General features: G+C 34.3%; 1 protein-coding gene across 1 annotated transcript in view; it reads right to left on the bottom strand.

Annotated features, from left to right (window-relative positions):
- The window catches only part of LOC128862911 (uncharacterized), a 250,088-nt gene that overhangs the window by 93,381 nt on the left and 130,487 nt on the right, over positions 1-26,220 (bottom strand). Inside the window, exon 3 of the mRNA XM_054101736.1 lies at positions 1,750-1,815. The gene's annotated coding sequence lies outside the window, so the exon portion shown is untranslated. The remainder of the gene's footprint in view (positions 1-1,749; positions 1,816-26,220) is intronic.

Here is a 26,220-nt window from a genome sequence, read left to right on the forward strand (position 1 = left end):
GGCTTCATCATCGGGCCATTTTTTTTCGAAAATGAGCGAGGAGCCACGGTTACAGTAAATGGCAAGCGTTACCGTGACATGTTCAACGAGTTGTTTCCAAAAATTGAAGAGGATGACATGGACGACATTTGGTTTCAACAGGACGGTGCAACTTGTCACACTGCCAAAGTTACAATCGAACTTTTGGCTACCGTTTTTGAAAACCGAATAATCAGCCGAAATTCCGATATCAATTGGCCGCCTCGGAGCTGTGATTTAAGCCCGTTGGACTATTTTTTGTTGGAAGCCATTAGGGACAAATGCTATGCGAACCATCCAGAGACGATTGATGCTTTAAAACACGAAACCGAAGTTGCCATTCATGAAATTGGAGCCCTAACAATCGAAAATGTGCTTAAAAATTGGCAGTCATTTGAACGATATTAGTTTTCATTCATAAATGACAATGTTCAATCTTCAAAATAAAAGAAAAAGTTTGAAAAAATTTTCATTAATATAGTTTTTTTTATAACCGATTCAAAAAGCAAATTTTACATGGCCCACCCTATATAATACTCTTGAACAGACGTAAGTTTAGCCTTGGCATTGTCTGCCTAGCAATTTCACAGGCGTTAACTCTAATCCATCTTTGATTTGCAAAATTGATTAGTGCGTCCTTAATAAGAAGCTTACAAGTTGCGAGAGATATCTCCATAATCAGTAATCAATCATTAATCAAGCAAAGACCCACATGAACCTCCCCTTGATCGTGAATTTGAGGATGGCGGACCTGTTGTTCTAACGCATGGTGACCTTGGCGCTGCACCAAATGTCGTTCATTCAAGTACAGAAAGTTTTTTTTCTTTGTGAGTACCAAAAACCAAAAATAAAGCATACATAAATTAATATGAAATACAAAAAAAAATATTAGTTTGAAAATTTTAAGCGTAAATGTCTAATCCCGCGAAAAGGCGGCGAAAGTAGTTTTACTCTTCCAAGGTAAAATAGGAGCCTAATAAAAAAACGGACTGCAAATACATTCATTTTGTCCAAAACTTAGTCTAAACTGATTATTTGAGCACAACCATAAAATCAGGCGTTTGAGAGTTAACATAAAAAGGTCTATTGTCAGCAAATCTCAAAGAAAAATCCCCCTCTATTGCGTGGGAATCATATTTCCCAAACAAAGCTGAGTTCTTAATTGAAGTAAAATTCTTTGTGGAAATTAGCAATAAAAGAGTAAACCAATTTCCAACAAAAAGCTGTTACTACAAGCAAATAAATGAACTAAAATTTTCTTCCTCAATAAAAGCTATTTTCTTTGCTTAAAGCTAACCCAGCTGAGTGCTAATTCAGCAACAACTTCTTAATTTTTTCTATAATATTTCTATTTCTATGTGAACTCATACAGGCATTCATGCACATATACACCCACAATCAGTAATGAAATTTTATGAATTTCTAAGTTTCCAGACGCTGGTATTTTTTTCTTTTCTTTTTGTGCATATTTTCTCATTCGCAAAGTGAAGTCACTTTTGAGCTCTCACATTTTTGACAAATGCATGCCGACCAAGCGTTGAAAACTTTTTGACACGCACTCAATCAAAGTAATTATAATGCACATATGGGCGCACATTGGCCTACGTTTGAGTGTGTGCGTGCACGTGAGCACCAGTGCCCAGCCGATGCATTAAAAGTTCAAGTGCTCCAAAGTAAGTGTGCAGGGTAATTTAGAGTATCGGAGTGCCAGTTTGGCACTCCTTTTCTTACCTGGTTGTGCAATGCAGACAAAGTCATACGAAAATGGTTTGTAAAAGGTATGAAATCCAGTGATGGCTGAAAAAATAAAAGGAAAAATATAGCAAAAAATGATTGAAAAAGGAGCCTCTTACTTAGCCGTATAAAACATAAAAAAGTACTAATTCTATGGAGTTGGACAAACTTCAAAAACTCATACAAATGAAGACAAAAAAAAAATTGAAAATCAGAAAGTGCACGGAAAAGCAGAAGCTTTCACGATAATGGACATTTGATGGATAAAATAAAAAAGTCAAAATTAAAACAAAATGAACGACTGAAAGAAAGCTAAGTTAAAAGGCTCGCAAAAGGGAACCAGAAGTCAAAAAATTTAGGGAAGAAATATTAAAAAGCTGCACTTCCATGAGCAGCTGCACAAAAAGATGGGAAAAAGTAGCTGCATTGTGTGTATTAGTATATTAGAAATCTTTAAAAGGTTAGTGCTTGCCGTTTTTTTCGTTTCCTCTACACGCACACAAACGTACAGTGTGATTGAGCAAGGAGGTTGCGCTTAACTGGAAAACTGAGCAACTGAACTCGTTGAAAATATTTACGCTTCGTTGGCCGTAAACAAAGGTTGAAGCGATAGTGGCGATTGCAAGATGCTACTGAAATGTTACTGCAACAACTGTGTCACATATTTACACTGCACATATTTATATATATAAAACTATGTATATACCTGTGGGCAAAAAGTAAGGTGAATTTATTTGTCAAACTTCGCAGGATTAAAATTTTGGTCTAGTTATTTTTTTCGTGAGTTGGCAGCACTGTTAATAACATCTGGGCCAACTTTCATGTAAATGTCATTATCAGTAATATATTTACGCTTGAGTTTACCAAACGACCAAGAGTGCATTTTTCGATTTTTACAATGTCTGATTTGATTGAGCAGAGAAGTGCCATCAAATTTTGTTTGCGGAATGAAATTTCTGCTGCGGAAACATTTAGCATGTTGCAGAAGGCATTTGGTGATTCGAATATGTCGCAGAAAAATGTTTATGCGCGGTACAAAGACTTCAAAGAGGGTCGAGAACGTGTTGATGACTTGGAGCGCTCCGGACGACCATCGACGTCAACAGATGGCCAACACGTCAATAAAGTGAAGGAGTTAGTGCTCAAAAATCGTCGCTTGACTGTTAAAGACCTTGCTGATATGATCGGAATATCAGAAGGATCTGTGAAAACTATTTTGAAAGACCATTTGGGCCTACGAAAAGTCAAATCTCGTTTGGTACCGAAAACTCTCAATTTCTTGGAAAAAAGTCGTCGCGTTGATGTGTGTGTGAAACAATGCTTTCAGACTATCAGGACAAGCTCAAATGCATCATTACGGGAGATGAGACTTGGATCTATGCTTACGACCCTGAAACAACCGACCAATCAAGCGAATATCGTGCTAAAGGCGAGGCCAGACCGAAAAGAGCTCGTCAAAGTCATTCAAAAATAAAGGTCATGATGACAGTTTTTTTTCGATTTTCGTGGTGTGGTGCACTATGAATTCCTTCCACCTGGCCAAACTGTTAATAAGGAATATTATTTGAGCATTATGCGTCGTTTACGTGAAGCAATTCATCTAAAAAGACCAGAATTATGGGCCAACAACTCTTGGTTTTTGCATCACGATAATGCACCGTCTCACACTGCACTCGTTCTTCGTGACCATTTCGCCAAAAATTCCACGCATATCCTTCCGCAACCACCGTATTCGCCTGATTTGGCTCCGTGTGACTTCTGGCTATTCCCAAAACTCAAGAGACCACTCCGTGGAACGCGTTTCCAGCCGATTGAGGAGATAAAAGCTGAATCGAAGGAGGTGCTGATGGCTATACCGGAAATGGACTATTGGCATGTTTCGGGGATTGGAAAAATCGTTGGCATAAGTGTATTTCATCGAGGGCGGATTATTTTGAAGGGGATGAAATTGATTTATAAGAATAAATAAAGATTTTTCATTTTACAACCTAATTCACCTTACTTTTTTCCCGAAAAATATGTGCAGAAATATACAAGCCCTTAAAGCCTTAGTGGCTTTTTTGTCGTTTTTTGCTGATGGCTATTTGATGTTTGGGAGCTTCACTTGTCTTAGGCAGTACTTTTTGACCACTCAGCCAACAATCGATACTGCGGATATCAATTTAAAGCAAAGAAAATTGCAGTAGAGACAGAAAATTCAAATTATTTTATGCATTCATAAGCGACTACGAAGTTTGAAACGCGGTTTTGGCCGCTGAGAGTGGAAATAATTGAATTATTTCAGGATAAGCGGCTTGATGAAATATTACCGGCCGATGTCATTTGTGTGTTGCAGATGACCTCAGTAAGAGGCTGCGTTTATGCGAGCTCTATTTGGCTAATGTTCGTGTTGAAGGAGTATTAATTTAATTTTTTGTTCGTAGTGTTGATAATCCACTGAAACTGAAATTTAACTTTTAATTTATTGAGTTGGGGAATAAGTTCATAGCGTTTTATTTTCCTTTATTTTTCACCAATTTCTTTGCTGGTTGGCAAAGGGCAAGTATTCATGCCACAGAACTCTTTCTGCTCTACAAAACTAACAATAATGTGTGTGACTGACACATAGATGGCGGCACTAGTACTAAATCAATATTTTTTTCGAAAGTTGGCAACCTTTTTAGGCTTACTGTCAAAATCACATGTTAATCCGACCATTTGTTTACAAGTTACAGTGCTTTAAGTGACGCTACTTTTGAGTTTTAAAAAAAAATGAATTCAAAGCAATTCCGTGTGCTGATTTATCATTGTTTTTTAATGAAAAAAAATACTGTTCAATGCCAGAAATGGCTTGAAAAACATTATTCGGACTCTGCTCCATCAAAAAGAAGCATTTGTTATTGGTATGCCGAATTTAAACGTGGTCGTACAGACACCGATGACATTCGATCTACTGGAAGGCCAAATGACGCTGTTATTCCGGAAAACGTTGAAAAAACACTGAAAATCATTATGTCCGACCGTAAAGTGAAAGTGAAGGAGATTGCTGACATTCTAAAGATATCAGCAGGCAGTGTACACACCATAATACATGAACATTTGGGTATGAAAAAGGTGTTTTCCAAATGGGTGCCGCGTTTGCTCACACCGGAGCAAAAACGACAACGAATCGATGATTCAAAGAGCTGTTTGGACATGTTTACGCGCAATAAGTCGGAGTTTTTGCATCTGTACATCACAATGGATGAAACGTGGATCCACCATTTCACTCCAGAGTCAAATCGGCAGTCTGCTGAGTGGCATGCAGACGGTGAAAGCTGCCCAAAGCGACCAAAGACGCAGCAGTCGGCTGGCAAGATTATGGCGTCTGTATTTTGGGATGCGCATGGAATAATATTCATCGACTATCTCCAGAAGGGGCAGACCATCAACAGCGACTATTATCTAGCGTTATTGGAGCGTTTGAAAGACGAAATCGCAAAGAAACTGCCTCATATGGCGAAGAAGAAAGTGTTGTTCCACCAAGACAATGCACCGTGTCACAAATCAATGAAAACGATGACAAAATTGAACGAATTGGGCTTTAAATTGCTTCCCCATCCACCGTATTCTCCAGATTTGGCCCCCAGCGACTACTAGCTCCTCGCAGACTTCAAAAAGATGCTCCGTGGTAAGAGATTTGGCGCAAATGGTGAAGTAATCGCCGAAACTGAAACCTATTTTGAATGCAAAGAAAAATCGTTTTACAAAGGCGGTATCGAAAGATTGGAAAAGCTTTGGAATGATTGTATCTCCCTAAAAGGGGACTATGTTGTTGAATAAAAACGAATTTTGGCAAAAAAATGTGTTTTAATTAATTAGTCACACACATTATTGAATGAAGTTATATGTTAATTGTGTTTTTGAGTTATTTAATTTTTTATTAGTTTTGAGCCTTAGAAATGCAATATCCAGGAGACCAAATCAACATTTTGGACAACTGCTCTTCTTTGCTTTTCATCGAGCTCAAACAGCTGCCAAAGCAGCCCAAGACATTTGCGATGTGTATGGAGAAGGTATCATAGGCGAGTCTATACCACGGTAATGCTTTGCAGGGATCAAAAATGCAAACTTTGACGTCAATGACACGTCCTACAACGGAACGCCTTCTGGCTTCGATGAAGAACATCTCAAATCACTTTGTGAATTGGCGTAAAAAATAAACTGCATAAAAAAATTCTTAATCACCTTCATTCAATGGGATTTGCCGAAAAATTGGGGGCCTGGGTGCCTTACGAGCTCAATGAAAAAACAAAGAAAACCGCCTTAAAATTGCTTTTCAGCATCTCGGCCGCCATCGAACAACACGCAGTCGTAAACAGCGCTTTTTGTATCGAATCGTCACGGGAGATGAGAAATGGTGCCTATACAACAACATGAGATGAAGGAAAAAGTTGGTGGCTCCAAGAGATACGCCAAAGCCGAGAGTCAAACCGGATCTTCATCCAAAGAAGATCAGTACAAGTGCTTCGTGGGACTGGGAGGGCATAGAGCACTGGGTAATGCTCGAAAAGAAGGCCACGATCAACAAGGAGCTCTGCATTGCCCAGCTACACAACGTGAATGAGGCTATTTTATTTATTTAATTTTTTATTTAATTCAATTAATAGTCTAAAAAATACAGTATTTCTTACAGACTATGAAAACAGATTAATGCTAAATCATTAATCAAAGTAAAATTAAACTTATAATTAACTAGCTTCAATTGTAATGAGTAAAAGAAAAATATAAAATTTCTTATAACTTAAAGAGGAGGATTATTCATTTTAGTAAGACAAAACCGAAAATACCTTACCGATAGGGTCAGATCGCCGTACTCCTACACGACAACGCTAGTACCCATTTTGCATAAGCCGTCAAGTCCGCACCACAAGAACAACTCGAATGAGAGATCATTCGTATTTTGCGCACCTTGCACCGACCGATTATCATCTCTTTCGCTCTCTTCCTTTCTCGCTTCAAGCCATATGAAGGGCCTTACCTTTGATAAAGCAGAGGTCCTTAAAACCTGGCTCAACAACTTCTTTGACACCAGACTAGGCAATTTTTGACGGAACGACATCAACAAATTGGCCGAGAGGTGGGAAAATGAATATAAAATTGATTAACTTATTGATAAAATTATTGTTTTTCTTTTTTATTTAAATAGTAAAGCCTTAAAAGCCTTCGATAAAAACGCTATGAACTTATTCCCCAACCCAATATATTTGGGTTCCGTTTGACTTCTTCTCTTTCCAAAATAAAAATAATCGCTTGAGGCACCAATTTCCAGGCATACCGAAAATTCACCACGAGAACGTAAGTCAAATCAATGAAATTAGTTTGAACATTTTTTCGATGATTAGAGTATTTGTTGATATAAATGTGGTCTAGTAGGGGACTACTTTGAACGTGATGGCATACATTTAAATGAATAATAAAGAGCCAGTATTTCATTTACAATTTCCGGTACTTGTTTGAAATATTTATCCTCCTTTATAAGAAAAATACTATGAACGCCTTAATATTGTAATATTAGCACTAATTCCTTTAAGCTCTAAAAAATGCAAAAGTATTGGAAGTTATTTCCAATTAGCAAACACGCCGAAGCATTGTTACTTTTAGCTGCATAGTAGCAAATCAAAACAGATAAAGAAAATGCAAATTTAAGAGCAAGAATAATAAAAATAGACGAAAAATAACATTCTTCATTGTTTTTAAAACATAGTTGGCAAATTAAAAATGAAGTATTTCTTTATTTTTCCACATTTCTGCTTAAAATTAAATACTTCTCGTTTCTCTGTTCAAACTTCTTTCACTACGCTTGAGTAGTCATTCGTATCTTACTGAGTAGAGCAGCAATTTAAGTAGTACAAGGTGGTGTTTCAGGTATCACCAAATTTGAAAGATGGTAAAATTTTTTTCATATGGCGGTAAATATTAATTTGCAGAAAAATAATTCCATTATTTTTTCTGAAAATTTTTGCGCAAATATTTTTTTTGTTTTGTTGTAATTTACCAGTGATAGTTGCGCAGTTTATTGTGCTTCGAAATATATTCGGAGAATGCGTGAAAAAATCGTTTGAATCTTTTGCAGAATTTTTCAATAGTTTGAAGTCAAAGTGAACTTTGGAACAAATGTTCGCTCTATAGGGCGCCAACTGCTCAAGCAATTCAATGTCTGGTGGCTGAATTTGAGTAGACTGTGTAAATAAAATACCAGAAATCATATGAAAGTCCTCAAGAGAGCAGGCAACTTAAAAAACACCAAAGCAATGAGGGATAATGCCTAGAAGCAGCTATCAAAATCGACGCGACTGGCTATTTTTTGGTGATCTCGTCAAAGTATCGTGGCGGATAGGCCAAAATGTTGCAGAGAAAGTTTTTTTTCTTAAAGCAGTTGCCTCTCAGCAAGCAATGGCAAATCTCGAAATGTGAAAAGCCCCTCATGAAAAAATTCTGCCGTTCGGAGTCGGCTTAAAACTGTAGGTCCCTCCATTTGTGAAACAACATCGTACGCCACAAACATCCAAAAAAAGTTGTAAGCGCCAATTATATATGTATTTTCTTATCATCAAAGAACTTCGATCAAGTATTCGAAGCTGCTTCCATAGAAAATTTACATGGTTTAACAGCTGATGCTAGCGAACCGCCAAAGGGTTACTGGAGTCGAACAAAGAAATGGCAGTTTTTTTTGTTTTTTTTTTGTTCAGATGAGAGGATGAATTTCACCTCTCTGGACATGTAAGTAAAGAAGTTACGTGATTTTGGGCAACAGACATTCGTCGCGTTCTCCATTAGGCACCACTACATCTAAAAAGGAGTGTCCTTAAGGTGACATATTCGCTTAAATATATCATAACAAGCGTTGTTTTCATACGTTATGAAGATTACAATGTACACGTGAAGGGTGCCGGGCTATTTTGAATTGCCAGCCAAACTGCATGCGATAAAACTCCAAGAAAAAGATAAAACTGAACACAAGAAAAGATTTTGAGAACTTTCAGGTATTTTGATTTCACATTTAAGAGATTTCAGTTGGCCAGCGAGGTCGTCTAATCGCTCCAAATTACTGCTGTGAAAGCCCTCAAAAGCGCTCGCTTACACTTAGCTGCAGATCGTATAAGTTACAGATACTCACGAAAAACACAGTCCAAGAAATATGCAATCTAAGCCGAAAATCTTAGTGAAAATCATGAAAAACAGGGTTGGGCATTTTGCACTACATCTAAATGACACTACCACCAATTTTTTTATGGTTTCAACAAGGGTTTCATAATCACTAAATCTTCAATTTTTCAGTGTTTTAACTATCCGCCTATTGTATTAATTAAGGGCACTATGCCCGACCCTTATTAAAAACTACATAAAAAGAACCCAAATTAGCTTGAGCTTTGGTGACGGCCTCCTATCGTCAACGAAAAAGCTGTAGTACCTAAAAATTTTGATTAGTTTTGACCTTTTAATTTGTGAATGTTTAACCTTTTAACTTTAGTTGTTTTTAACTTCCATTATTTGCTTATAAAAATCCAATTCAATGTCTAACAAAAAACATACAAATTCAGATTTCTAACCATACGTAAAAATTACAAAAATTCCTAATTTAATCTTCCACAGTTTTTTAATCTACAGTTTTACGGATTCTAATTAGAATTTTTCACAAAGTTATGACACTGGCCTTGGAATGGAGTCCGAGGGAACAGAGCAGAGGTCGTGGTCGGTCGAAAAACACCTGTCGAAATTTTATTCTGAACGACTTACCCTCAATCGACACCATCTGGGATGCTGCTAAAGCAACAGCATAAAATCGCGAATGCTGGAAAATCCTTGGGCAGGCCCGACGAAGAGTGAAAAACAATTAAACTATAAAAAAAGGGTGTGTAGCATGACAGAAGTGAAACTTTCAAGGCAGACAGAGAAGGAGGGAGAGACCCGAGAGAGAATGAGAGAGAGAGAGAGAAAGAGAGAGAGAAAGAGGAAGAGACCCGAGAGAGAATGAGAGAGAGAGAGAGAGAGAGAGAGAAAGAATATCTATTTAAATAAATTCAGAATATTTGCAGAGAATACAAATAGACAAAATTTACAAAAAACGGAGAAGCGTCGACCGGTGTAGGTAAACGCCGGACACAAACCGTGGCAACAATGCGCACTACTCCGAGCGTTTATCACCCGCACAAACGCAGCGATTCCAGAACCGCAGCAACGGCACAAATCACCGCAAGGCAATACCAATAAATCCGACGCCGGAATGGATAGCATTTTATAGTACCCACAAGCACTAGCCAGGAAATGGAAATAAGCACCAAAATGTAGGCACCAAAAAAAAAGACGCCAAAAAAATTCAGACCAAAAACGCCCCAAACAGTAGGCACTAAGGAAATATAACGCCAAAAAGTAGGCACCAAAAATATATTTCCCACAAGTTTGCATCAACAAACAAGCGCCAAAAAGTAGGCAATGCTATTTCTCACTAGAAATAAGCAACCACAAGGAAAAACTCAGGAAAACTAGCCTAAAGTGCATCTAAGATCTATATAAGTTATAACTCTCTCTCTCCTTTTCCTCCACGTTATATCTTTTATCTCTCTCACGGAACGAAAATGCCCAAAACGTTGCCTGTCCTTGAAATTTTACGCTCCATTCTTGCTCGATCATCGACGCCTAAGAAGTGTCACTTCCATAATAATAATAACAAATAAACAAACACTCTACAAGGCTCTCATCATGTCCCTCCTAACGTATGGCGACGTTTAGAGTGTTTGAAAGAAAGATTCTGCGGACGATTTTTGGACCTTTGCACGTTGGCAACGGCGAATATCGGAGGCGATGCAACGATGAGCTCTATGAACTTTACGACGACATAGACATAGCGCAGCGAATAAAGATCCAGCGGCTACGCTGGTTGGGTCATGTCGTCCGAATGGATACAAACGCTCCGGCTTTGAAAGTATTCGATGCGGTACCAGCTGGTGGTAGCAGAGGAAAAGGAAGGCCTCCTCTGCGTTGGAAAGATCAGGTGGAGAAGGACTTGGTTTCACCTGGTAAGTCTGAGGAAGAGGAAGGTCTCCTCTGCGTTGTTAAACTCGGCCAAAATCGCGTAAGCGGTTTTCGCGCCATGGAGAATAAAAAAGTTTTAATTTTACATCACTTTGCTGCTACTTATTGCCTTAATTGTGTAATGAAATCATTTATAATAATATTTGATAGAAATGAATATTAAAATAAAACCTTTACAAAAAATTGGTATGCAATTTTATAGCTTATTAAATTTTAGTGTTAAAAAGTGCAGAATTTTTACAAGATCTCATTTTCTTGCATGCAAAGTTTCTAAAATTTATTTATTATTAATTAATATTTTTTATAGTTTTCTTTTCCTTGACGGTGTTGCGCATTTTCGCCATATAACAAAAACTGACACTCTATTCCATAATCTATTTTCCCTCACCAAAAAACCGACGACTGATTCGACAGTTGGAAAATTATGCGCGTCCATGACATAAGATTACATTACGGAAACTATGATTCTTCGTGGGCTGTGCCGGATATCATTTTTGAAAGACATAAACTTAAATTTGATGGTCAAAGTAATGAAAGGAAATGCAAAAAAATATCTTTATTGATTTTTGGATTTTCGAATAGTACTTTTTGCGCCACCTTGTATGCACTTTCTATGGAATGTGGATATATGGAGAGAAAACCAGCTAAAAGCGAAGGTATTGCCATTTATTTGTATTTATACAAATAGTAAATATTTCATTGATTGATTTCATGTCTTCATTTCACTTGATGATTTTTGCCACAATTTTTTATTCCCAAAAATCCGATTTTATTTTGAAAATACTATAGTTAAATAAATAAACGCTTAAAAGTGATAGCTTTGTTTATTAAAAAATTCGTATTAGGAATTTCCATTTCGCTAACGAACAGGGTTTGATTGGCGATTCAATAGTTGTTAGTGCCTTTGGGCAGAAAATACTCTTTTCATGTTTTTAATTTCATTTATTTCCACTTGGTCTGTTGTTTTTTCTTTTTAATGATTTTCAAAGTTTTATTTCCAAGATGGAAGAGTTTATCGCCGCAAAGAGGATTTGAATGCTTTTCATTTCGGAAAAATAGAAAAAAAAATAACAGAAAAAAGAGGCATGGAAATTTCTTCGGAATGTAAATCAAAAGAAATGAATCGTTCTCTATTTGCAAATAATTAAATTTAATTCAACATTTTTTAATTCAAATGCTGCTTTACTCAACTTGGCGTTTAACAAATTTTCATTGAATCTCTAATCATTGTTTAAACGTTCATTTAAATTCTCCATTGACCAAATAACAATTAACTTGTAATCATTTCATTTGACTAAAACTCAAATTCTCTTAGATAATGACTGACAGAGGAGCTTCAATTGTATGTAGCTAGAAAAGTAAGGAAACGAAAGAAAAATAAATAAAATGGAAGGCAAAATAAAAGAAAATCAGATTTTCAACTGATTGCTATCGCAGCGCATTCAACTGGGGCATAAAGACTGGCAGCAGAAAATTGCTTGCTAATGAGAATTCGATGTGTTCGTTGATTGGCGAACGAGCAGAGATTCAAGAAAAAATTTGGAGAGCAAGCAAAGCAAAAAAAAAACGAAAAATTCTCTTTTAAATTAACAAGATTGACTAAAAATTTGTTGTTTGTGTTATTCACTGTAAAATGTTTGAGTTTGTTCAAGCAAGCGAATGAAATGTAGCTGAATAAAATAGATTTTAATAGCTGAAGTAAGAAATATTTCAGAGTGAACGTTAAAAGCACAAAAAGTTAAGCGGAAGTGAAATAGAGCAAAATTAAGTAAGTAATTTGGGTTAAATTGCACAAGACAGGAAGTTGTAAAAACAAAACGAAAATTTTTAGGTAGAAAATACACAAACTGAATACTTCCTAAAATTGCAGGAGCGGAAAAATCGGGTACAAAAAAATTTTGGTATTTTCTTGAAAAAATCGTTGAATTTCCGAAAAAATTAAAAAAAAAATTGGCATCAAAGTATTTGGCACTTTTTCTTGAAAACTTGAGAAAAATCATTGAATTTCCGACAAAATTACAAAGAGTTGAAAACGAGAAAAATCATTGAATTTCAGAAAAAATTTTAAAAAATTTAAAATATTTGGTATTTTTTCTTGAAAACTTGAGAAAAATCATTGAATTTCCGAAAAAATTAAAAAAAAATTGGCATAAAAATGAAAATCATTGAATTTCAGAAAAAATTTAAAAAATTGGCATAACAGTATTTGGTATTTTTTCTTGAAAACTTGAGAAAAATCATTGAATTTCCGAAAACATTAAAAAAAAATTGGCATAAAAGTATTTGGTATTTTTCTTGAGAACTTGACAAAAATCATTGAATTTGAGAAAAAAATTAAAAAAAAATTGGCATAAAAGTATTTGGTATTTTTTCTTGAAAGCTTGAGAAAAATCATGGAATTTCCGAAAAAATTTAAAGTATTTGGTATTTTTTCTTGAAAACTTGAGAAAAATCATTGAATTTCAGAAAAAATTAAAAAAAATATTCGCATAAAAGTATTTGGTATTTTTTCTTGAAAACTTGAGAAAAATCGTTGAATTTCAGAAAAAAACACAAACAAATGGCATGAAAGTATTTGGTATTTTATCTTGAAAGCTTGAGAAAAATCATTAAATTTCCGAAAAAATTAAAAAAAAAATTGGCATAAAAGTATTTGGTATTTTTCTTGAAAACTTGAGAAAAATCATTGAATTCCAGAAAAAATTACAAAAAAATTGGCATAAAAATATTTGGTATTTTTTTTTTTTGAAAACTCAAGAAAAATCATTGAATTTCGGAAAAAATTAAAAAAAATTGGCATAAAAGTATTTGGTATTTTTTCTTGAAAGCTTAAGAAAAATCATTGAATTTCCGAAAAAATTAAAAAAAATGGGCATAAAAGTATTTGGTATTTTTTCTTGAAAGCTTGAGAAAAATTGCTCTCCAACAGGCAGATATCTACCGCCAACCAGAGCTGTTTATGTGGTAGAACAGAGTGATTGCATTTAAGTTGGCACACTGTCCTGGGCTGTCGAAGGAAGGAGCGCCCAGAGACCTTAGTCGTCTAGCTGCCAAACCCGGACATTAAAGAGAAAATGCTCAACAGTCTCCTTCTCTGAAAAGTCTGCACAGTTTCTTAAATTTTAGACATAGCTTTTTCTCGTGTGTGCCGATCGTCCAGTGATCGGTAAACATAACTACAATTTTGGAAATTTAATGGCGAGGAGTCCCCAGGACTTTCTGAGTCCTTCGTCTATTGTGCTGGGGCCAAAGGGTTTTCGAAATAGCATATGAAGAAATGGAGCTCCATCTTTTCAGCGTTTTCCTGAGAAATAATGTGTGCAGTTCCCATTTAACAGCTGTCAGGGCGATGGCGATGACCGGGTAGAAGGTCTCTGAGGCTAATTCAATCCCCTTCCTGGCAAGCTCATCAGCAATTTCATTTCCCTCTATGTCCTATGTCCTGGAAACCAGATCAGAGAAATGTTACCTGTACACTCAAGAAATTTGATCTCCTCCTTACAGCAGTTTACTAATTTCGTGCTGCACCATGGCGTTGTCGGAGTCTTGATCGCGGCTTGACTATCGGAGAAAATGTTAATATCTCCCTCGCTCCCGCGTTCCCTAAGCATTTTGCATGCCTGCAGTGCTCGGCAATTTTAGGGAATTTTATAAATTTCCTTATTTAGAGAAACCCCCTGCTCCGACTTCCGATTCCATTTTGGAACCGTCAGTGAAGACAGAGGTGCAAGCTTCGGTGCAGGTTTTCCCCTCGATCTAATCCTGACTTGTTGTAGTCTGGCCTTATTTTCTTCGCTATTTTGCAGGTATCGTTGATCCATCTGTCAACGGTCTGCTTCTAAGAATAGCGAGAAAGCCTATTTCTACCGCTTTAGATTTATTATAGAAAGCCCCCTGTCTTGCCAATTCATCATTTCTCATTTCCGTCTCTGTTTCTATGTCGAGGTACTCAAAAGAGATTGACGTCTGTCATATGCACTTAAGCATTAAGTTTTTCTTTGCATTGCCTTGAGATTTTTGAATTGGTTGTAGATGCCGCAATCTATCTTGGATCCGTCAATGTAAAGTAGAGTTGTATTTTCTTTGAATACTAGTAAGTTAATCTTCAAAAATATTGAAGAAATCATGGAAATCGCGGAACTGATGATTAGTCAAAAAACTAGTTAGAATCATTTCTCTTCTTCCTCTTGATTGCAGCGATAACCGCTTCAACATTTTTGAGCGAGTTTAGCAAAGCGCGCCAGTCGTTTCTTTCTTGTGCTATCCGGGGCCAGTTGCTTACATCAAGTCGCCAATATGTTAAGGTCCAAAAATTATACGCAGAATCTTTCCCCCAAATACTCCAAGGTACACCTCAACGGTACGATACGATATGGTGGGCATTAAGAGAAGACTTTACTACTCAATTGCCTACTTAGTCCAAAGTAGCTCTTGTTGACAAGCGAGAAATATTGCATTGATTCTTTGGAACCATTTACATAAGAATAATTAAAACACAATATATTATGTATTTCGTTTATCATTTATCATTGACCTGCAAACATTTTTCATGCGGAATTCAATGGTAATTTTCCAGACGGTGCCGGGATAAGGGAATCCTGAATAAAGGCAAAAATGTAAATCGATATGCCAATTTTTCTAGCTGTAGAATAAATTCCAGGTGTAGCATCAAAAGTGTGAAACCAAGATAATGTCACCGGCAGTTTTGAAGTGCTCTCAGTTGTAAAACAGGGAGATGCCCTTGTATCTCTGCTTTTTAACCTGGTACTACACGATGACATAGATTCCGGAGGCACAATTTTTTGCAAATCTACTCAAATTTGTGCCTATGCGGATAACGTCGTAATTATAACCAAACACAAACAGGCTCTGCAAGAAACATTTAGGCGTCTAGAATCATCTGCTAGAATGGTAGGAGTTATCATCAACGAAGAAAACACCAAATATATGGAAGGTGCAAATATATGTAACGCGACACATAACTTACAAATCGACAGCTGTAGCTTTGAATTAGTCAATGAATTTAGGTACTTTGGAGTTGTGCTGAGCGCATCGAAAGATACATTAATTGCCATACAAGACAGGATACGAGCTTCAAATAAGTCTTACATCGCGCATACAAAGCAAATGAAGTCCAGATTCCTTTCTAGAAACCAGAAACTACGAATATACAAAACTGTTGTAGGACCTACACCCAGATAAGGGTACGAGGTCTTGGTGATGAAATCCAATTGTTGCGAAAGGTCTCTTTAGCAACCCATTTCGCATTTTCTCACCTCTCCGTTTCTCTGATTCGCTAATCAACAGCTGTCAAATAGAAGCAAATTTCTTTTCTATTTTAGCCGTTGATGAGAGCGCATGGGCGCGCATAAAAAAATTTCTTTCGAAACAAACAAACAAACGCAGCCTTACTTAGTGCATAAAAGGAATTTAGCCGCGCGTCACACTGCCGTCGTTAACACCAATGAAATCGATCAGTTGAATTGTTTTGAAAAATAAAAAGATTCTAAGAAAAATAGATGAACCTGTACGACTTGAAGATAAGACCTAGCGCATTCGGTACAACTACGAGTTAGACACTTTTATGAGGGGTGTAAATATAATTCGGCACATCAAAGCGCATACGATTCGATGGTATGATCACATTCTATGGACGAGTAACGATGGAGCTATAAAAAGATCTTCGAAGCATATCCACAAGGCAACAGAAGAAGAGGACGGCCGAGAAAACGATGAAGAGATGACATTGAAGGCGACCTTGAAGCTATGGGCATACCTGATATCAAACGAAAAGCTGATAACTGAGTGACCTGAAGAATGAGTGACCGATTTGTAACGGAAGTAATGCTTCAACCCAAGCTGTGGTGGCATGATGATGATGATGTAGCATCAAAAAACGATTTTGTTTTTGGGTTCGCATCCTCATATAGCTGCACTTAAATAAATTGTAATAGAATATGAGTACAAAGCCCCTACTTTTCCTCAAGCCACTTCGTTGATTTCATAAACATGAGTAACTACTGCCTTTTGGTGAATTTTGCCATGGAACTCAATTCACTTATAAATCCCGCGCCTGAAAATTTTACGCTTTTCCCACATAATTCAAAACAGCCAGTCACAGAGTGGATGCCTCACCGTTTTTTTTTTGCATCGCAGCAGCTTCTACAGAAGTGATTGTGGATGACCTTTAGACATTGTAGTTGTCTAGCGATGGGAATGTGCCCTTTCATTGACAACCTCAATCTTTTCCTAAATAATGCCAAGGGGAAGGTTAAGTGCCTTGATGGCAGCTTAACTATCTGAGTGGAAAATTTTAAATCTATTTTTCTCTTCTATGCTGAAATTGCTGTTAGTTCGGCTTGAAGTGCTTTGTAGTGGTCTAGAATACGCAGAAACATCACCGTACCCAGTTCTCTAAGACAAATGGCTCCACCGACTCTGCCCCGCAGCTTGCATCCATAAGTGTGGAACCGAATGGCATCATCAGATTCAGGTACCCTTTCATTCTACTTATAAACTCGCTATAGGGCATTTTTATACAATTCCTCTTAAGAAGGTTTGGAGTGGCCTATTTTGCTTAGAGAGGATCTGCCTTTCAGTTATTGCGAAATAAAGTACGCACAAAATGCTGCATTGAAGGTGGAGATTTAGCAGATATTTTTTTTTTATTATTTTATTTTTATGTATTTATTTAGTTATTACCCTTACATCGTTCATACGTTTAATCTCTTGGCTTATTCCCTTCAGCATGAACAGGTGATAAAATATAAGAGCTGAAGAATTTTTGATCTTAAAACTCTTAGCGAAGTTGTAGTAAATAAATTTGAGAAATTTTGTCTCATAAAATATTCGTAAGAAGCAAAAATTCTTAAAAAAAACTCAAACTAAAAAACTTGCATGAAGCATACGCCGTATACACAAAGGAGTACTTCACAACTGAATTCCAAAGTATTTCAACTTTACGCCCCAAAGCGCAGTCAGTTCTCAAACGAATATTTGTCATTTGAATAATTCCAGACTAAGGCGACTTAGCTCTGTGGCTACACATTTTACGTTTACCAAAAATAGTAAATAACGGTGTTTTACCTACACCATCATATTTTATTAGCAAAAAATTGCTTGCAGCGCTCCACACTTTTTTAGTTTTTCATATACATACACAGAAGCATGTGTGAGTATGTGCGCTGCTCGTGGTGCAATTTATGAAGTATTTGTGTTGCAATGTTGCCAAACTGTCAACACAAAGTGAGACTAATACGAATTTACGAAGTGACGCGAGGCGCCGCCAAACACGTAGCGCGCATTAAAACAAAGGCATGCGCGCATACGACTATACATACATTTAAACACACATCTATACATACATCTATACATACAACATGCACATATACGCATATAAATCTGAACATGAATATGTGAATTTGTGTGTTTGTCAACATGTGCGCGCATGCATTTTCCACTATCAAATGTAGAAATTTCGCAACATTTGAATGCAGTGCAAATACCAACAACAAACAACGAATAGCAGCAGCAGTAGTGGCAGCAACAAAAACAATCTCAAACGCTGGTTGTAGTCACAATGTTGCCGCGTAGATTTGGTGGCAGCTGCAAGCAGCTCTAATGTGCACTTTTATGCTTGGACTATTTCCTTCACTGAACCCCTTCACCAGCGGCACTTTTTATATTGCGTCCAAAAGCAACACAATAATAAAAAATCTGCGAGTGCAAGCTGTAAAAGTGAATGTTGCAAATGTTGAAGCTGGTTGTAAAAAAAAACTCTTCGCTGAGTTTGTCCAAAAGTGTAAATTTCACGCCTTTATGTGCACGACTGCATGAGCCAGGGAGGAGGCTGGAAGGTGGGTGACAAGGCGTTCGGCGACAAAGTGCATGCGAAATTTCGCGGCGAAAATGCAAAATTCACGAAAAAGTATTTTATCCGGTTATTGTGCAACTTTATGCAAAATTATTTTAGAAGCTCACGTTTGTTTTTTGTTTTCTTTTTCTTTTTTGTGATTTTTTTTTTAGTGAATTTCTTTATTTAGGTGGCATAGCATTTTTTGTCATCTGCTATTCAACTGCAATTTTATTCACTGTACGGACAGTTGTTCGCTAAACGGTTAAAGCTAAATAGAAAAGTTTACGAAGGAGAGAATAAAATTACAATAAAAAAATATGGTGAAACTTTTTAAGATTCGCAACAAACAAAAATTGTAATAAAAAATATGGAAAGGCATATTTTAAAAGTTTCCTTGATAACTAAACTGTTAATTAAAACGACAATTTTTTTTAATTTTTTAGTTCAAATTTTAAAAAAATTGTTGAAATTAAAAAAAAAAATTTGCTAAAATTAAAAAGCAAATTTATTTTAAATTAAAAAAAAGTTTAGTTCAAATTTGTAAAGCTTTTTAATTGAAATTTTTAAAAAATTTTTAGTTAAAATAAAAAAACAAAATTGTTATTCCAAATTTTTTTAATCTTTTAGTTGGCATTTAAAAAAAAACATTTACTTCTAAGTTTTAAAAGATTTTAGTTCAAATTATTAAACAAAATTAATTCACATTTCTTAAATTTTACAGTTCAATTTAAAAAAAAAAATTAATTAAAATTATAAAAAAAAATTAGAATACTTTAAAAAATGTTGTTCAAGATAAGATAAGATAAGAGTTTATTAAGTAGAAAAAGTTGTTCAAATTTTTTCAATTTCTGGATTAAAATTTTTAAAAATTGTTGTTCAAATTTTTTATTCAAATGTTTCAACAAATTAAGTTCAAATATTATAAAAATTTTTAATTCAAATTTTTACATTTTCTTAGTTCAAATCTATACATTTTTTAAATCAAAGCTTTTAAATCTTTTAGTTGGAGTTTTTTCTTAATTTAAGTTGAAATTAAAAAAAAATGTATAGTTAAAATTTAAATAAATTTAGTTCAATTTTATAAAAATTTTAATTAAAATCCTTTAGCTCAAATTTAAAAAAAATTATATTAAAATTAAAAAAAAAATTCAAATACTTAAAAAAATGTTGTCCAAAAAACAATTTTAAAAAAATGTTTGTTCGAATTTTGAATTTTTTTTTTAGTTCAAATGTTTGAAAAAATTTAATTCAAATATTTTAAAATTTTTTAGTCCCAATTTTTAAGTTTTCTTAGTTCAAATTTATAAATTTTTTAAATCAAAGATTTTAAATCTTTTAGGTGGATTTTTTTAATTTAAGTTGATATTTGAAAAAAAATTGTTTAGTTGAAATTTAAAAAAATTGTGATCAAATTTTGTAAATATTTTAATTCAAATTCCTTTTAGTTCTTTAGTTAAAAATTTAAAAATATTTTATTTCAAATATTTTAAAGTTTTACAGCTCTTTAGCTTTTTTTTTAAACCCTTTAATTCAAACTTTTAAAAAACTTTAGTGCAAATATTTTAAATTGTTTTTATTCACATTTTCATGTTTTTTTTAATTCAAATTTAAACAATTTTTTTAGTTCAAAGTTTTAAAAAATTTTAGTTCGAATTTTTTAAAAAATTTAGTTCAAATTTTTTAAATCTTTTAGTTGAAGTATCTAAAAAAAATTAGTTTAAATTTTTAAATGAGTTTAGTTTAAATTAAAAAAAAATTGTTTAAATTTTAAAAATTTATAGTTTAAAGCTTGAACAAATTTTCGATCAAATTTTTAAAATTAAAAAAATAGTGGAAATTTTTTTAATATTTGGTTCCAAATTTCAAAGTTTTTAATTAAAATGTTCAAAATGTTAAGTTCAATTTAAAAAAAAATCGTTCAAGGATTTTTAAATTTTTAAGTTACATTTTTTTTTTTTTAATTTTTGAGTTAAAATTTTTAAAATTTTTAGTTAAAATTTTTAAAAAATTTTTGTGGAAATTAAAAAAAAATTACATTTTTGAGATCAAATTTTAAAAACTGTTTACTTAAAATTTTAAAAATTTAGCTAAAGTTCTAAATTTTCTTAGTTCAAATGTTTAACTTCTTATCTTAAGAAAACTTAACTTATCTTTATAACTGGATCTTTATAAGATCTGGTTAAAATTAAAATAAAAATGTATGTCTTAGAATATTTAGTAAATATTTTATAAAATATTTAGAATAATTATTTCACACTTCTACTATTTTCAACACAAGTGTACTTAAAGCACATTTAATACCATACATCTTCTCGCAAGCAATTGTTTTGTTTTTTATTCGCCAAAGCAAAAATTTCTAGTTTTTCGTCCTACAACTAAATTAAACAATTTAAACCTGTTACCAAATTCAACAAAAAAAACCAAAACAAAAACAAAAAATAAAAACCAAAAGTCCTTTCATTCAAAAACAAGGTATTCCATAAGCCATAAACCTCCTAGACACACACCCACCAACTCCACACCAGCTGTGGCCATTCTGCCATTCATAGTCAGTTTCTAAGCACACAACCAAATTTATTTGTCACAGACCAGCTTTAGTGCTTGTCCCACGTGCCAAAAAAATCTAGTAAACACAAAACAAAGGAAAATATGAAATACCATTTTATATATTTTTGTCGCTTCTCAGCAACTTTACAACTACTTTTAGCTGCTTTTATTTGCTAAGCATTTTTGAGCTTTGCGCAAGTAAGTACATTTACATAAATTTTGCTGAAAATTCTCTTTGACTGCACATAAAAACTATGAATATTTTAATACAAGCACAGGCTACTTAGGATTTAGTTGAACATAAAATAGAAATTATATTTTTATTATCGTGTCCATTCAACCGTAAGTTTTCTTACTTTTTACTGGATTTTTTTTTTATGTGGCACAGCTGTTGCTTGTGCTCCTGAGATATTTTAGTAGTTAGAAGGATATCAATTTACGCAAGTGAGTAACTACAGAGAGGCCAACTCTTAAATGACTGTTGATGTAACCTGCATTTGCTAGCATAAATCAGAGTTCAACCAATGGCAGATGCAGTGGATATGAAGGGGAGAAAGGACGTCACAGCCACCAGTCAAAGTAAAAAAGTCGATATCGAAACGAGTAATGAAAAAAACGCAACAGGATTCATAAAAATTGGCTACCCACTTTACAGCCCGGAGCTGGCACCAACTGATTTTTTCCTGATTTCAAAATTTAAACTTGAATTGCGAATGAGACAAAATGCCGCATAAATCTTTTTGAGGCGTCTGAAGAATATTTTTAGTGTCATAAAGGCTTTATATTTACGATGTGAAAATTGTATTTCACTTGAGGATGATTACAAACAAAATTACAGGTCGCTACTCGTAATTATAAAGTTCTCTTCAAAAGTTGAATAATCAGTCGAAGTGATGATTTCAACTTGCGGTCTAGATGCTAAAATATGGTTTCGTTAGACTATTTTTTGTAGGGTGACGTTAAAGATAAATGCTACGCCAACCATACAGAGATAATGCAAGAGTTGAAGCATAAAATCGAAGTTGTGATTGGAGAGCTAAAAGTGGACACTCAAGAAAATTTACTAAAAAGTTAAGTTGATTGACTAAAAAACCAGCCCTGTAAGTCATTTCTGTCAAAATGGTGCACCGAATGCGGACTAAATGCGAATCCAGCAAAGACAGATCTTGTTCTCTTCAATAGGAAGCTACAATCTCCTCCACTGCAAACAATAACTTTAAAAGGGGAATCATTACTCCTATCTGATTCAGCTAAATATGTAGAAGTTATTCTAGATAGAAACATAGAACATCGAAAACAGATGTAAAAAAGTTTTCATAGCTCTTTATACTTGTAAGAAAACTATAGGCAAAACCTGGGGTTTTTCACCTCGGATCATTTATTGGATATATACCTCGATCATCAAACCGATACTCTTCTACGGTGTGGTTGTATGGTGGACAGCACTCGAAAAACGGTGTAGAGTAGCCACAATTGATCGAGTTCAAAGAACAGCCTGCGTCCTGATAACAGGACGCTTAAGTACAACACCTACTAAGGCTCTAAATACGTGGCTTCACTTGTTCCCTATCGATCTGGCTGGCAAAGCGATTGCAGCGAAAGCAGCGACACGCATGAATGCTATATCGAAATGGAATAAGTATCTTGGCCATTTGGCCATACTGAACAGGAACACTGTTATCTCTTCCAACATAGACTATCATGTAAGTCTTCCATCACCACCCTTGCTAGTATCCTGTTCACTTATAACTAGGGAAGAATGGAAGACAAATCTTACCGAAATCAATGGCCCTCTGATTATATACACAGATGGTTCAAAACAAGACGGCAAAGTGGGATTTGGAATCTTTTCCAATTTCCCTCACATCAATCTATCATTTAGATTACCCGACTATTGTAGTGTATTCCAAGCGGAAGTATGCGCTATCTGGTATGCTGCGAAAACTCTCTTAGAAAAGAGAATATCACTAGAGGATATCCGCTTTTTCACCGACAGTCAAGCGGCCGTTCGAGCACTCAGCTCCTCTTATACCCACTCAGGTGTGGTTCGATCCTGTCTCTCATCTCTTAACGAAGTACTATAAGTGTTCTGATCTCCGACCAAGTTATCTGAATACCAGGTCACAGTGTATTCGAAGGTAACTGCAAAGCTGATGAGCTCGCAAGAGCTGGAGCTGCGTAATCAAATGTTAGTAAGTTACCCACAATCCACATTCCGCTCTCAACATGTAAATTGCTCACTGATCGAGAATTTCACAGCATTGTTGATCGGAGGTGGCGAGTGGAAACTACTTGCGTTACGACCAGAAAAACCGTCTTTCAAAACACGAGCTAAGGCATATAATATCTCTTATCACCGGCCACTGCCTTTTGGGCATTAATGCTCATCGGCTCGGGGTTCCTCGAAACGACCTGTGCAGTTACTGCGAGGACGAAGATAAGGAAATATCGATCAGACATTTGGTGTGCAGTTGTCCCGGTCTAGCCAGAAGTCGACTCGCTCTTCTAGGCTCTCCAACAATTGACAATCTTTCAGTACTCTCGGACCTGAAAATCGAATTTCTCATAAAATTCTCGAAACGAATTAATATCTTTCACCAAAATCTATAATAAAAATCTCGGTTAGGTGGGGAAATCATATAACATAATGAGCTCTAGGGCAATACAACGGACCCAACTTGCGGTCTATGTGGCACTCCGATGCGGGGTCACCCTTAAACTAATCAACCAAGTCACTTGAATAAATTTTATAACAGCGAAGTCTGGCCTTTTTAATAAAAAAGGATGTATAAAAATACCTATATTAAAAAAATTAATTTGAAAAATTTTAAAGTTAAAAAAAAATTTGAAGAATATTCAAGTTTATAAAAAAATATTAAAATATATTTAAACTATTGTAATAAAAAATGTATTAAATTAATATCTTTTTTTTAATATTCAAATTAATAAAAAAATACTAAGAAATATTTAACTTAAGAAACAAAATATTGAAGAATATTTAAACTAATAAAAAATATTGAAAATATCTAAATTATTAAAAAAAAATCAGAGAAATTCAAATTATTAAACAAATATTTAAAAATATTTAATGTAATAGAGGATATAATAATAAAGGAAATATCGAAATATATGTAAATTAGTAAAAAAATATTCACAAATATTTCAATTAAAAAAAAGATATTGAAAAATATTTAAACTAATAAAAAAATATAAAAAATATTTAAAATAATAAAAAGAACGTTAGAAATATTTAAATTTTTAAATTAAAAACATTTAAATTTTTTAAAAATATTTAAAGTATATTAATAAAATAAATACTGAAGGATATTTAGATTAATAAAAAATGTTAAGAAATACTTAAATCGTTAACATTTTTAAAAATATTTAAACTAATGAGAAAAAAAATTTAAAAATATCGAAATTATTAAAAAATCATTTACAGTAATAAAAGAAATATTGAAAGATATGTAAAATAATTAAAAAAAATTGAAAAATATTTAAGGCAGGCGGGCCAATTAGATGTCCTAAATTCAGTAGTTTTCGCGAAGCGTTGTAGGATGAGAAAAAAAACAATTAGCCAAATGAAGTTTTGGGGATAGTTTAATATATATTTGAACTAAAAAAAAAAATTTCTACAATCTCCAACAATATATTGTAGGCCGAGTTATCAATAGATTCCCAGAGCGCCTTGCCACTGAAGTATCCAACTTCTGTACAAGACACAACTTGCAATTTTCATCTGAAAACAAAAAAAAAAAAGATTATTAATTTGCATGTAATTATCTTCGATGTGAACTAAGAAAATTGGGAGAAACACGTAAAATTCGAATTTTTGGGGAAGGTAGAAAAAAAAGTGGTTTTTAAAGGAAAAAAAAAACTCTTCAACTGGGTAAAAAAGTCGCTTAAAAAAAGTTTTTGGATGTTTTTTTTAGTTCACATAGAAGAGAAAACAATACTGAAGATAACGCATTTTGAATGAAATGGATAGCTCGTTTATTTTTTTGCAATCGTGTACATAAATTAGGTAAAATCGTGAAAATGAAAAGCCGAGAAAACGCGCTTCAAACAACAACCATAAGCGCACGGTTGCTCGACGCCGCACTACGCTCGGCTCTGTAGCTCTGCAAATACTTGGAATTTAACTCTGAAAATTTGTGTCTCATGTTCTTGAATATCTAAGCTATTGATTTCAGGCAAAAAAAATCGATTTTTTTGACCTTTTAATTGGCCCGCCGGCCTTAAGTTAAAAAAAATATTGACAAATATTTAAACTAGTAAAAAAATATTAAGAAACATTTAAATTAAGGGGAAACGCCACTGTGAAAATTCAAAAAATCGATTTTTTTTGTTGCATAAATTGTTAGTATAACTACTCAAGAAAATGTGGTAAAGATTTTAAAGCGAAATTCGCTAATATCCGATTCTATGTGCACTTAAATGAGCGCCCGTCGGTTCGGTCCCGTAGCGCTTACGATACGATGCTTTATTTTAAACGCGTTTTTCTCGAAACGACTTTTTTTGATACGGTGGCAACTATTTCTCGAAGGCTAGTAAGCTGATTTTAATTTTCTTTTTTTCAAAATTTTCGTTATTGCATTGGCTATCGTGTACGTAGCCGATTTTCAAAATTTTGAAAATAATTTTTTTGGGCCTGTTGAAAATCAAAAAAATGGTGAAAAACATGCATCGAAATTCAAATCACTACCATTTTGTCAAAAAAGGGCTACGTACAACGATAGCCACTATTCTGTAGATTAATAAAACTTTTGGTTTTTTGATTTCAGATGATTACTCCTTGCTGTATCGCTGCCACCAGATGACGTCATTTTTTTTAACTCATTACCTTTATTTGCATAAATTTGTCAATTTTCAATATTTCTTAATAAAAATTTACATCAACATAGGTTAATATATATATAATAAATTGCCTTTTGTCCAATCCTCGAATAATCATTCCTACTTACAAAAAAAAATTCCAAACATCGACAATTTTTTTACCCCCCACAGTGGCG

This window comes from Anastrepha ludens, chromosome 5 (assembly GCF_028408465.1).
Source record: "Anastrepha ludens isolate Willacy chromosome 5, idAnaLude1.1, whole genome shotgun sequence".
Taxonomy (NCBI): domain Eukaryota; kingdom Metazoa; phylum Arthropoda; class Insecta; order Diptera; family Tephritidae; genus Anastrepha; species Anastrepha ludens.